Source organism: Notolepis coatsorum (genome assembly GCF_963971535.1).
Source record: "Notolepis coatsorum genome assembly, contig: SCAFFOLD_155, whole genome shotgun sequence".
Taxonomy (NCBI): Eukaryota; Metazoa; Chordata; class Actinopteri; order Aulopiformes; family Paralepididae; genus Notolepis; species Notolepis coatsorum.
Window position 1 is genome coordinate 568,891 of NW_028173085.1, and position 13,713 is coordinate 582,603.

The following is a 13,713-nucleotide window of genomic DNA, read 5'->3' on the forward strand; positions in this document are numbered from 1 at the left end:
GTCCTAGTCAGGTTACTGAGGAGACGAATATGAATATAGCCATCAGTCCTGGTTACTGAGGACACTAATATGAATATAGCCATCAGTCCTGGTCAGGTTACTGAGGACACTAATATGAATATAGCCATCAGTCCTGGTCAGGTTACTGAGGACACTAATATGAATATAGCCATCAGGCCTGGTCAGGTTACTGAGGACACTAATATGAATATAGCCATCAGTCCTGGTCAGGTTACTGAGGACACTAATATGAATATAGCCATCAGTCCTGGTTACTGAGGAGACTAATATGAATATAGCCATCAGTCCTGGTTACTGAGGAGACTAATGTGAATATATCCATCAGTCCTGGTTACTGAGGACACTAATATGAATATAGCCATCAGTCCTGGTCAGGTTACTAAGGAGACGAATATGAATATAGCCATCAGTCCTGGTCAGGTTACTGAGGACACTAATATGAATATAGCCATCAGTCCTGGTTACTGAGGACACTAATATGAATATAGCCATCAGTCCTGGTTACTGAGGACACTAATATGAATATAGCCATCAGTCCTGGCTACTGAGGAGACTAATATGAATATAGCCATCAGTCCTGGTTACTGAGGACACTAATATGAATATAGCCATCAGTCCTGGTCAGGTTACTGAGGACACTAATATGAATATAGCCATCAATCCTGGTCAGGTTACTGAGGACACTAATATGAATATAGCCATCAGTCCTGGTCAGGTTACTGAGGACACTAATATGAATATAGCCATCAGTCCTGGTCAGGTTACTGAGGACACTAATATGAATTTAGCCATCAGTCCTGGTCAGGTTACTGAGGACACTAATATGAATATAGCCATCAGTCCTGGTCAGGTTACTGAGGAGACTAATATGAATATAGCTATCAGTCCTGGTTACAGAGGACACTAATATGAATATAGCCATCAGTCCTGGTCAGGTTACTGAGGACACTAATATGAATATAGTCATCAGTCCTGGTTACTGAGGAGACTAATATGAATATAGCCATCAGTCCTGGTTACTGAGGACACTAATATGAATATGGTAGAAAAGGGTAACCACTGCGCTCAGACAGGTGCGTAGTCCAATATTAATTATGCAAAAAAGGGAGGTAGGGACCGCACTCTGAATATCGTTGTTTTTTATTTTCAAAGGACACAAAACGTTTTCGGCCATCCGGCCTTCATCAGTGTGAATATAGCCATCAGTCCTGGTTACTGAGGAGACTAATATGAATATAGCCATCAGTCCTGGTCAGGTTACTGAGGACACTAATATGAATATAGCCATCAGTCCTGGTCAGGTTACTGAGGACACTAATATGAATATAGCCATCAGTCCTGGTCAGGTTACTGAGGAGACTAATATGAATATAGCCATCAGTCCTGGTTACAGAGGACACTAATATGAATATAGCCATCAGTCCTGGTCAGGTTACTGAGGACACTAATATGAATATAGTCATCAGTCCTGGTTACTGAGGAGACTAATATGAATATAGCCATCAGTCCTGGTTAGGTTACTGAGGACACTAATATGAATATAGCCATCAGTCCTGGTCAGGTTACTGAGGACACTAATATGAATATAACCATCAGTCCTGGTTACTGAGGACACTAATATGAATATAGCCATCAGTCCTGGTCAGGTTACTGAGGAGACTAATATGAATATAGCCATCAGTCCTGGTCAGGTTACTGAGGACACTAATATGAATATAGCCATCAGTCCTGGTTACTGAGGACACTAATATGAATATAGCCATCAGTCCTGGTCAGGTTACTGAGGACACTAATATGAATATAGTCATCAGTCCTGGTTACTGAGGAGACTAATATGAATATAGTCATCAGTCCTGGTTACTGAGGACACTAATATGAATATAGCCATCAGTCCTGGTTACTGAGGAGACTAATATGAATATAGCCATCAGTCCTGGTCAGGTTACTGAGGAGACGAATATGAATATAGCCATCAGTCCTGGTTACTGAGGAGACGAATATGAATATAGCCATCAGTCCTGGTTACTGAGGAGACTAATATGAATATAGCCATCAGTCCTGGTTACTGAGGAGACTAATATGAATATAGCCATCAGTCCTGGTTACTGAGGACACTAATATGAATATAGCCATCAGTCCTGGTCAGGTTACTGAGGACACTAATATGAATATAGCCATCAGTCCTAGTCAGGTTACTGAGGAGACAAATATGAATATAGCCATCAGTCCTGGTTACTGAGGACACTAATATGAATATAGCCATCAGTCCTGGTCAGGTTACTGAGGACACTAATATGAATATAGCCATCAGTCCTGGTCAGGTTACTGAGGACACTAATATGAATATAGCCATCAGTCCTGGTCAGGTTACTGAGGACACTAATATGAATATAGCCATCAGTCCTGGTCAGGTTACCGAGGACACTAATATGAATATAGCCATCAGTCCTGGTTACTGAGGAGACTAATGTGAATATATCCATCAGTCCTGGTTACTGAGGACACTAATATGAATATAGCCATCAGTCCTGGTCAGGTTACTAAGGAGACGAATATGAATATAGCCATCAGTCCTGGTCAGGTTACTGAGGACACTAATATGAATATAGCCATCAGTCCTGGTTACTGAGGACACTAATATGAATATAGCCATCAGTCCTGGTTACTGAGGACACTAATATGAATATAGCCATCAGTCCTGGCTACTGAGGAGACTAATATGAATATAGCCATCAGTCCTGGTTACTGAGGACACTAATATGAATATAGCCATCAGTCCTGGTTACTGAGGACACTAATATGAATTTAGCCATCAGTCCTGGTCAGGTTACTGAGGACACTAATATGAATATAGCCATCAATCCTGGTCAGGTTACTGAGGACACTAATATGAATATAGCCATCAGTCCTGGTCAGGTTACTGAGGACACTAATATGAATATAGCCATCAGTCCTGGTCAGGTTACTGAGGACACTAATATGAATTTAGCCATCAGTCCTGGTCAGGTTACTGAGGACACTAATATGAATATAGCCATCAGTCCTGGTCAGGTTACTGAGGAGACTAATATGAATATAGCCATCAGTCCTGGTTACAGAGGACACTAATATGAATATAGCCATCAGTCCTGGTCAGGTTACTGAGGACACTAATATGAATATAGTCATCAGTCCTGGTTACTGAGGAGACTAATATGAATATAGCCATCAGTCCTGGTTACTGAGGACACTAATATGAATATGGTAGAAAAGGGTAACCACTGCGCTCAGACAGGTGCGTAGTCCAATATTAATTATGCAAAAAAGGGAGGTAGGGACCGCACTCTGAATATCGTTGTTTTTTATTTTCAAAGGACACAAAACGTTTTCGGCCATCCGGCCTTCATCAGTGTGAATATAGCCATCAGTCCTGGTTACTGAGGAGACTAATATGAATATAGCCATCAGTCCTGGTCAGGTTACTGAGGACACTAATATGAATATAGCCATCAGTCCTGGTCAGGTTACTGAGGAGACTAATATGAATATAGCCATCAGTCCTGGTCAGGTTACTGAGGACACTAATATGAATATAGCCATCAGTCCTGGTTACTGAGGACACTAATATGAATATAGTCATCAGTCCTGGTTACTGAGGAGACTAATATGAATATAGTCATCAGTCCTGGTTACTGAGGACACTAATATGAATATAGCCATCAGTCCTGGTTACTGAGGACACTAATATGAATATAGCCATCAGTCCTGGTCAGGTTACTATGGTTACTGAGGACACTAATATGAATATAATCATCAGTCCTGGTCAGGTTACTGAGGACACTAATATGAATATAGCCAACAGCGTGTTCACATTCATAACATTGCTACGTTCCGAGCTGCTCCGTCATTGATCATATCTGCTCGTCTGTGATTGGTTGATTAAAGCGTGTCTGAGCCGTGATTGACCCGCAGTTGTGTGAGCATAAAGCAATGGCGTTGGCCTGTAACAAGAAGGTCAAAGGTCAAACCCCTAGGTTCCTAAAAGAGCCTTGAGCGAAACCGGCGCGACCTTGAGAGAAAGGACGGGGGAGTGAGGGGGGTGGAGAGAGAGAGAGAGGGAGAGAGAGAGAGGGAGAGAGAGAGACAGAGGGGGAGAGAGAGAGGGAGAGAGAGATAGAGGGGGAGAGAGATGGAGGGAGAGAGAGAGAGATGGAGAGAGAGAGAGAGAGAGAGGGGGAGAGAGAGGGAGAGAGAGAGGGAGATAGAGAGATAGAGGGGGAGAGAGAGAGGGAGAGAGAGATAGAGGGGGAGAGAGATGGAGGGAGAGAGAGAGAGAGAGAGAGAGAGAGAGAGAGAGAGAGAGAGAGAGAGAGAGAGAGAGAGAGAGAGAGAGAGAGAGATAGATAGAGGGAGAGAGAGAGAGATAGATGGGGAGATAGAGAGGGAGATGGATAGAGAGATAGAGGGGGAGAGAGGGAGGGAGAGAGAGAGACAGAGGGGGAGAGAGAGAGGGAGCGGTAGAGAGAGATAGAGGGGGAGAGAGAGGGAGGGGGAGAGAGAGAGAGAGAGAGAGAGAGAGAGAGAGAGAGAGAGAGAGAGAGAGAGAGAGAGAGAGAGAGAGAGAGAGAGAGAGAGAGAGAGAGAGAGAGAAGAGAGAAGGGGAGATAGAGAGAGGAGATAGAGAGAGTGAGAGAGAGAGAGAGATTTTTTTGATTTTTAAACACAACTTTATTTTCTCACTCAGCAATCAACAATACATCAGAATGTATACTGCAAAACACAGAACAGCAAATCAAATCAAGAAAAATAAAAGACAAACTTCACATCAGAACAAAGCCAAAAACCAACTCCAACTCCTCCACAACTGTACACAACACCCATTTGTATCACCATATCATTTTTGCTTGACCCAGCAGGAAGTTGAAGAGCTGACACTTTAACCTCCTCTTCCTGCTGCACCTGTACCCCAAAATAAACATCTCTGGAGTAAGATGTTCATCAAACATCACAAACATGCGGGTCAGGTACTGAAAAAAAACCAAGAGCCTGTCACACTTTAAAAAACAGTGAAAAACTGTTTCCCTCTCTGTGCAGAAAGGACAGGTGTCTTCAACATCAGAATTAATCACAGAGACAAAAGCGTTCACAGCAACTGCACCATGTAAAATTCTCCACTGTAAATCCCCAACTCTTTTAGTTAACGGTGGTTTGTATAGTGCTCTCCACTCAGGCCTCTGAGCCTCCTGTAGGCCCAGATGAGCTCTCCATGGAGTGTCAACCCTATCCTTCAGCCTGTTTTGGTTCAACACTTTAACACACAGGTAATACATAGTTTTGCCCACCATGGTGCTCAGCCTGCAATCAGCAGCACTGCTCACCTCTAACAGACAACCATCACATTTAAAAATAGGGATAAGTTTCACCTCAGGAAAAGAATCATTTACAGCAGGCAATAACTGACCATTACAATAATCAACACACATTTCCAGTTCATTATCAGTCAGCTGCTGTTTCCAGCCTCCCAATAGGCAGCCCATCACCCTGACAGACCTTGTGCCCAGCTGTGAGGCCAGACCGGCAGCATTATCAAAAAGGGGACCGCACACCTCCAGCACATTGCCCAACGTGAACATCTTCGCCTCACACAGCCTTTGCCTCAGTGCTGGCTCGGCCCCACCCTGAAAACGAGTCCCATGAACCACCGGCTCCCTCAGAAGCCAGTACAAAGAGCCACCGTCCTTCAGTCTCTCTTTCGTAAACAAGCCCCACACTGTTAACAGTCCCTTGTAGAAACGGGGCAGGTTTTTCATTGTACATCCCTTTAAATCCATGAGGAACATTGGCTCAGCCAGACTTAGCCCACCAGTATGGCTCGGGCCACAGGTCTCCAGACCAGATCAGCCGGTCTTGTCAGGAGTCTCTGAATGAAACGGAGCCTGAACGCAGCTCCCCTACTTGCCAAGTTGACAAGCCCCTGTCCCCCTTCCTCCTTGGGCAGGAAAAGGACACTCTGCGGGACCCAGTGCAACCGGTCCCAGAAGAAGTCCACCATCAACCACTGCACCTTAGACAGTAGGTTCAGCGGCGGGTCCGTACATGCTAGCCGATGCCACAGCATGGAAGACACAAGATTGTTGATAATAAGGACCCGACCTTTCAGCAACAGTTTTGGAAGAATCCATTTCCATCGTTTCAGCCGGCCCTCCACTTGCTCTACCACACCGTCCCAATTCTTGGAAGAAAATACCTCATCCCCAAGATAAATCCCCAAGTACTTTAGGCCTCCCCTCTTCCAAGTCAGGCCTCCAGGTAACACAAGTCCATCAATTGGCCCTTTACCCACTGCTAAGGCCTCACTCTTCTGCCAGTTCACCCTAGCAGAGGAGAGAGTACCAAAAGCCCTCACATTTGATTGTACAATGTTAATGTCGTGCTGGGACTTTACCATAATCATGACATCATCAGCATATGCAGACAGTTTATGTCACAACCCGGAAAAGAAAAACCCGACAAATGAGTCCTTAATCTGTGTAACAGCGGCTCTATGGCCAGACAGTACAACATTCCTGATAAAGAACAGCCCTGTCGGACTCCCCACTGAACCTCAAAAGGCGCACTTAAACCACCGTTAATCTTAAGTACACTCTCAATGTCTCAGTACAAGACCTGGATCATATCTATAAGCCCAGAGCTGAAACCAAAAGCCTGCATTGCTTTCCACAGGTACTGATGTTCAACTCGGTCAAAAGCCTTTTCTTGATCTAGACAAATCAGACCAAGTTCACAACCCAAAACACCAGAGAGGTCCAAAATATCTCGAATCAACGTAATGTTGTCAGATATCAACCAGCTGGGCACACAGTAGGTTTGGTCCACATGGATGACCTGCTCCATCACCTTCCTCAGTCTCATTGCCAGTACCTTTGAGAGCACTTTATAATCTGAGCAGAGTAAAGACACTGGACGCCAGTTCCTGATGTTCTGTAAGTCTCCCTTCTTGGGCAGGAGAGTGATGACCGCTCTCCTACAGCTCAGAGGCAGCCTCCCCTTTCTCAGACTATCACTGAGGACACTTAAAAGATCCTCACCAATCACAGACCAGAGAGACTTGTAAAAATCAACCGGGAGACCGTCTATCCCAGGCGCCTTCCCACTCTGCATGCTCTGCAAAGCCTCTAGCAGCTCTTGGCCTGACAGCTGTGCTTCCAGCTCTGCACCGTCCTCAGCTGAGACTCTAGGGAGGCCCTCAAAGAAGGACTGTGCCACCTCCGGCTCTTCTTGGTACTCAGTTCTATAGAGCTCTTTGTAGAAACCAACCGCACACTGACGGAGGTCGGCTGTCTCATGCAGCATCTGCCCAGTGTCTGACCTCAGAGAGTGTAGCAGCCTCTTTTGGCCATTATTGCTCTCCAAACCAAAGAAAAAGTGAGACGGAACATCCATCTGGACCACGTTTTGAAAACGGGATCTAACCAGAGCACCCCTAGCAGAGATACCCAGCAGGTCAGACAGAGCTGATTTTTTCCTTTTTAAAACTTCAATATGTTCTCTTTCTCCAGTGGAGCCTGCCAACTCCTGCATCTCCATCACTTCTCTCTCCAGAGCTCTCATAGATCTGGCCATGTCTCTTGTAACATTGAGAGTGTACTGTAGGCAAAGCTGTTTTATATGTATTTTACCTACATCCCACCACTGTTGCAGTGAACTAAAGTCACGTTTAGTTTGCCTATAGTCAGCCCAAAAAGAACTAAAAGCATCCTTAAAACCATTGTCAGACAACAGAGAGACATTAAAGTGCCAATATGCACTTTTACACTTTACATTTTTTATAAAAATGGAACACTGGACAAGGGAGTGGTCAGATAAACCCACCGGACTTATGGAACAGCTTGTGACCACACTCATGTGATGTTCAAAACAATACAAACGATCAAGCCTGGCTAACGATAAATAATTATCCCTGGAATGAGCCCAGGTATACTGCAGCTGATTAATGTGGAGATATCTCCAAATATCACACAGTTCAATGGTTTCACCAGTCGTATAAGAGGGGGGGCAGGTGGCGCACGGAGATTACGTTCGTCACCAACACCGGGAGACACTAGGATTCGCCTGTTCGAATCCAGCTCCCGCCGTTGCTATCAGCTTGGCTGGCCTCTCACACTGATACAATTGGCTGTATCAGGGGGTGGGAAAGCTGAAGGGTGGGTCCTGGGCGTTATGGACAGCGACCCCTACAGTTCGGTCGGGGCGCCTGCTCAGCGAGGGTTGGAACTGAGGAGAGATAGTGTGGCCTCCCACACGCTACACTCTCCCCGGTGAGAACCTGCACGGCCAGGTTGGCCTGCCCCAGGCTGCACATGCGTCGGAGGAAAGCATGTGACAGTCTCCGGTCTCCCTGACCAACAGTAGGGGAAAGTACGCAACAACCAGGAAGGGTGGGATGGGAGAAAAATCTGGAAAAAGGAGGGGAAGAAAGATAAAAAAAAAAATGAAAAAAACAGTTGTATAAGACAGGCTCTAGAGGCTGCATGCGGCTCCTGATGATTCCTGTCTAACACGGGATCTTCAGTGCAGTTAAAATCACCACCCACAAACAGATACTCCTCACTACTACAAGCACTAAGAGTATTTTTTTATTTATCCAAAAACAATAACCTTTCCAACCGTTGGAGCGTATACATTTACAAAACACATCTTTACATTTTCAAATACAGCAAAGAGTTTAAGCAACCTGCCTGGAATGATCTCATCAACAACACATGAAGCAGGTAGAAAATCCCTAGAAAAAAGAATGCCAACTCCCCCACTGCTACTACTCTTATGACTGAAGAAAGCTCCCCCACCCCACTCCCTCTTCCACACTGTAAACCCGAATAAGTTTCCAGAACTTAAAAAAATTGAGGCCATCCCATGCCTCAATTTTTTTAAGTTGATAAACTCAAATGTTTTCAGTTGGCTAAGACTTACAATGCTCAGTTAAGGCAACTCAAATATGGTCTGTTACTGTGACTTAAGCTTCTCAGTTAAGTCAAATCAAATATGGTCAGTTACTCTGACTTACAGTTCTCAAGTGGAGTCAACTCAAATATGTTCAGTTACTGTGACTTACAGTTCTCAGTTAAGGCAATTCAAATATATTCAGTTACTGTGACTTAAGGTTCTCAAGTGGTGTCAACTCAAATATGTTCAGTTACTGTGACTTACAGTTCTCAGTTAAGGCAATTCAAATATATTCAGTTACTGTGACTTAAGGTTCTCAAGTGGTGTCAACTCAAATATGTTCAGTTACTGTGACTTACAGTTCTCAGTTAAGGCAATTCAAATATATTCAGTTACTGTGACTTAAGGTTCTCAAGTGGTGTCAACTCAAATATGTTCAGTTACTGTGACTTAGAGTTCTCAGTTAAGGCAATTCAAATATATTCAGTTACTGTGACTTAAGGTTCTCAAGTGGTGTCAACTCAAATATGTTCAGTTACTGTGACTTACAGTTCTCAGTTAAGGCAATGCAAATATATTCAGTTACTGTGACTTAAGGTTCTCAAGTGGTGTCAACTCAAATATGTTCAGTTACTGTGACTTACAGTTCTTAGTTAAGGCAGTTCAAATATGTTCAGTTACTGTGACTTAAGGTTCTCAAGTGGTGTCAACTCAAATATGTTCAGTTACTGTGACTTACAGTTCTCAGTTAAGGCAGTTCAAATATGTTCAGTTACTGTGACTTAAGGTTCTCAAGTGGTGTCAACTAAAATATGTTCAGTTACTGTGACTTACAGTTCTCAGTTAAGGCAGTTCAAATATGTTCAGTTACTGTGACTTAAGGTTCTCAAGTGGTGTCAACTCAAATATGTTCAGTTACTGTGACTTACAGTTCTCAGTTAAGGCAATTCAAATATATTCAGTTACTGTGACTTAAGGTTCTCAAGTGGTGTCAACTCAAATATGTTCAGTTACTGTGACTTAGAGTTCTCAGTTAAGGCAGTTCAAATATGTTCAGTTACTGTGACTTAAGGTTCTCAAGTGGAGGCAACTCAAATATGTTCAGTTACTGTGACTTAAGTTCAACCTTAAATCCATGTGATTAAGTTAACAGAACTCAACGACATTGAGGCCATCCCATGCCTCATTTCTTTTAAGTTAATCAACTCAAATTTTTAAGTTAATCAACTCAAATATTTGCAGTTACTATAACTTAAGGTTCAGTTTAAAAATCCATGTGAAAAAGTTAACAGAAAAATAACTACACAAGCACATTATATCAACTTCAAACAACTATTTTATTTTTTTCTATTCAAAGAGTATAAAAGAGTATACATATATAATCTGTATGTTAGCAATGTACAATAACACTGTAAACACCGTACACTGTTTTTGGACTATATATGTTAACAATACCGACCAGGTATTAGTGCCTTGCAAAGTGCAGATATGAAGTTTTCCCCTTTTTTTGTATGCATTTAGGAGGTTTTGTTCTTCATCGAAACTATTTATCTTACAAAAACATTGTGTTACAACTTCAAACTCTTTATATTTATTTCTATTCAAAGAGTATACATCTATTCATCTTACAAAAACATTGTGTTGCCCTCTCCAACATTATGGCAATGTTACAATTGAAAATATATATATATAGAAAATATATATAGAAAATAAATACATGCATGTTATAACATGTACATACAATGTAATGTATATTACACATTTAATCCCTCTGGTCACAATAGTGTAATAATGTTTGTTATAAGGCTCTGAAAATGTTACTGAATGATGTATCAATGTATTTCCAGCAAATATTGAAATAATAAAGGGTCTCAATATGTGCAGTGCACATGACCAGAGCCGTTTACATCCTGGCTGAATTACTCAAATTTGTATAGTGTGGTCATAGAATGAGCAAACATGTTGACGGCAACTATTGTGACCGTTGGGATAACACAGTGTATCTATGTACAGTACAGAATAAAATGTATAGATTATCTGAAAATTGTCAATCCGCTTGGCACATGTAAAATTCACAAACGTTGTGCTGTATATTGGGTCCTGCCAATGTGGAACCAAAATACCAATCCACATTACATGCTATACAGCTGGCAATACTGTTAATAGTGCACATACCTACATATGGAAATGCAGCTGCATGTATTTGCTCCATGATGTATCATGGAACAAGATGGTGTTTTCATTGAAAGAGTTAGTCAGAATGTCAGAGGCACCATCCGTCATTTAGAGCAGGCTATGTTTGCAGAATGATAACTAGAACACTACAGTACTCTGTACTAAGAACACTATACAGTACACTAACTATACTGCCCTGTCAAGGCAGACCGCAGTAACTTCCAAACTGTGAAACTGAGAAAAATGGCTTTAAAGTTTTTTGACTTGCCATCCAAAATGTGTTATAGGTAGATAGATGATAGTACCCAGATTTAACATGTATTAATGAAGTAATCTTTAGGCATACAAAAATATGACGTAGTTATTTTAATTAACCCCAAAAAAGCAGATACTGCACTCTGCTGCACGATTTCCTTAAATAATTATACAGGTAATGTACAGGCAAAGTGCAGTAGCAATGTTGTTTTCCCTCCAGCTTTCATAACTTCACCTAGCCATTTTATTTGGATCATCATCATTCCAATATATTCAGGTATTAAATTTCATTTTCAAAATGGCTAGGTTAAGTTATGAAAGCTGGAGGGAAAACAACATTGTATTTGAAGTTACTGCACTTTGCCTGTACATTACCTGTATAATTATTTAAGGAAATCGTGCAGCAGAGTGCAATATCTGCTTTTTTGGGGTTAATTAAAATAATTATGTCATATTTTTGTATGCCTAAAGATTACTTCATTAATACATGTTAAATCTGGGTACTATCATCTATTTACCTATAACACATTTTGGATGGCAAGTCAAAACACTTTAAACCAATTTTTCACTGTTTCGAAGTTACTGCGGTCTGCCTGGGTTTTGAGTGTGATTTTGTAGTTACTGCAGTTAAAACCCCATATCTCCAAAACTGAGCGACATTAACATCTGAAACTTGGTCACAAGATAAAACATTTATTGACAAGGTCAATTTCACTCATAACTAAATTTTTACTTTTTTCAAGTTACTGCGGTTAGCCCTTGACAGGGCAGTATACTACTGCCTACAAGGTCTCAAGGATACAGTCCCACTCTCAGCATACAAGATCGATGGTCTGCTGCTGCTGACTCCCAAGCGATTCATTCAAGTGAAACGGAACTGAGTCCAGCTAATGGTGAATAGTTATTTTATTAATCAATTATTGTGTCTTTATTCACTCTAGTTGTGTAATTGACCAGTTCATATTCTGTATAAGTTCATATTCTGTATATGTTAATAATAATGCTTCTGTGTTGCGTTTATGGCTCCTGGTATATCGCCTTGTACTCTGTACTGAGAACACTAACTCTACCACTGCCTACAAGCAATGGAAGCAGTCAGAGCAGAGTGGCATTTATGCCCATTGCCTCCTATTGTTCCTCGAGAAACAAACGTTTGGGACTTGGATGTTGCCTTTGAGATTCTGATAAACTCTTTCAACTCTAAAACTTACTTGGATGAAATTACAATAATGCCAGCTATAGACGGTTAAGAAAATTCGAACTGTAAAACTCTCAAATGTAAACATATTACATAAAAAATAAAGAACAAGGTACATTGAGTAGTTTGGACCTATTGGCTGAACATCTGCAAAGTAGTACAGCAACTTTTGAAGGTATTATTTTGACATGACAAGAAATTTCAGATGAGTTTCTATAGACACACTTTTGAGGTGTTGGTAAGTGCTTTGGGGTAGTGCATAGATTAGTCCAAACATTACAGGAAGGAATCACCAAATCTGGGGAAGCTGATCATGATATGACTTTCAATGACAATAGAGATTGTCACAGGCTGGTAGTGAACTGGACTTGTGTCATGATCACTGATTACAGTAAGGAATAGAAACTCATCTGAAAGAAGGATGTGGGGTGAGGTATTAATTTCCTTGTCATGTCAAAATAATACCTTCAAAAGTTTAATGCAAGAGCGGTCAGGTGACGTAGAGGAGATTGCGTTCGTCACCAACGCTGGAGACACTGGATTCGCGTGTTCGAATCCAAATCCCTGCGTTGTCACCAGCTTGGCTGGCCGTTCACACTAATACAATTCGGCAGTATTAGGGGGTGGGGAAGCTGGCGGGTGGGAATCTGGCGTTGTGGACAGTGACGCCTACAGGTCAGGTCTCGGCGCTTGCTAAGCGGGGCAGGACTTGGTGGAGATAGCGTGCCCTCCCACGCGTTACACTTCACCAATGAGAGCCCTCGCTGCCAAGTGAAAAGACGTCACTGGCTGTCGGCGCATGTCTCGGGGGAAGCGTGCGATCGACTCGGGATGCCCTTATACCGACTCGTAGGAGAACATGCATACAGCACCAGGTAGGGGAGGGGGGGGGGAATTGGCACAACGACTAATTGGGACGGGGAGAAAATCCATTGAAAAATCAGAAGAAAAAAAAATTATTGCATCATCAAGTCATTCTTGAGAGTCTGCAACCTGGGCGACAGTTTACCAGCTTCTAGACCTAGTAAAATCTTCTGAATGAATTCAAAAGTGTTGGTAAGTCCCTTGGGGTAGCTGAGGTGTAGTGCATAGATTAGTCCAAACATTACCAGGAAGGAATCACCAAATCTGGGGAGGCTGAT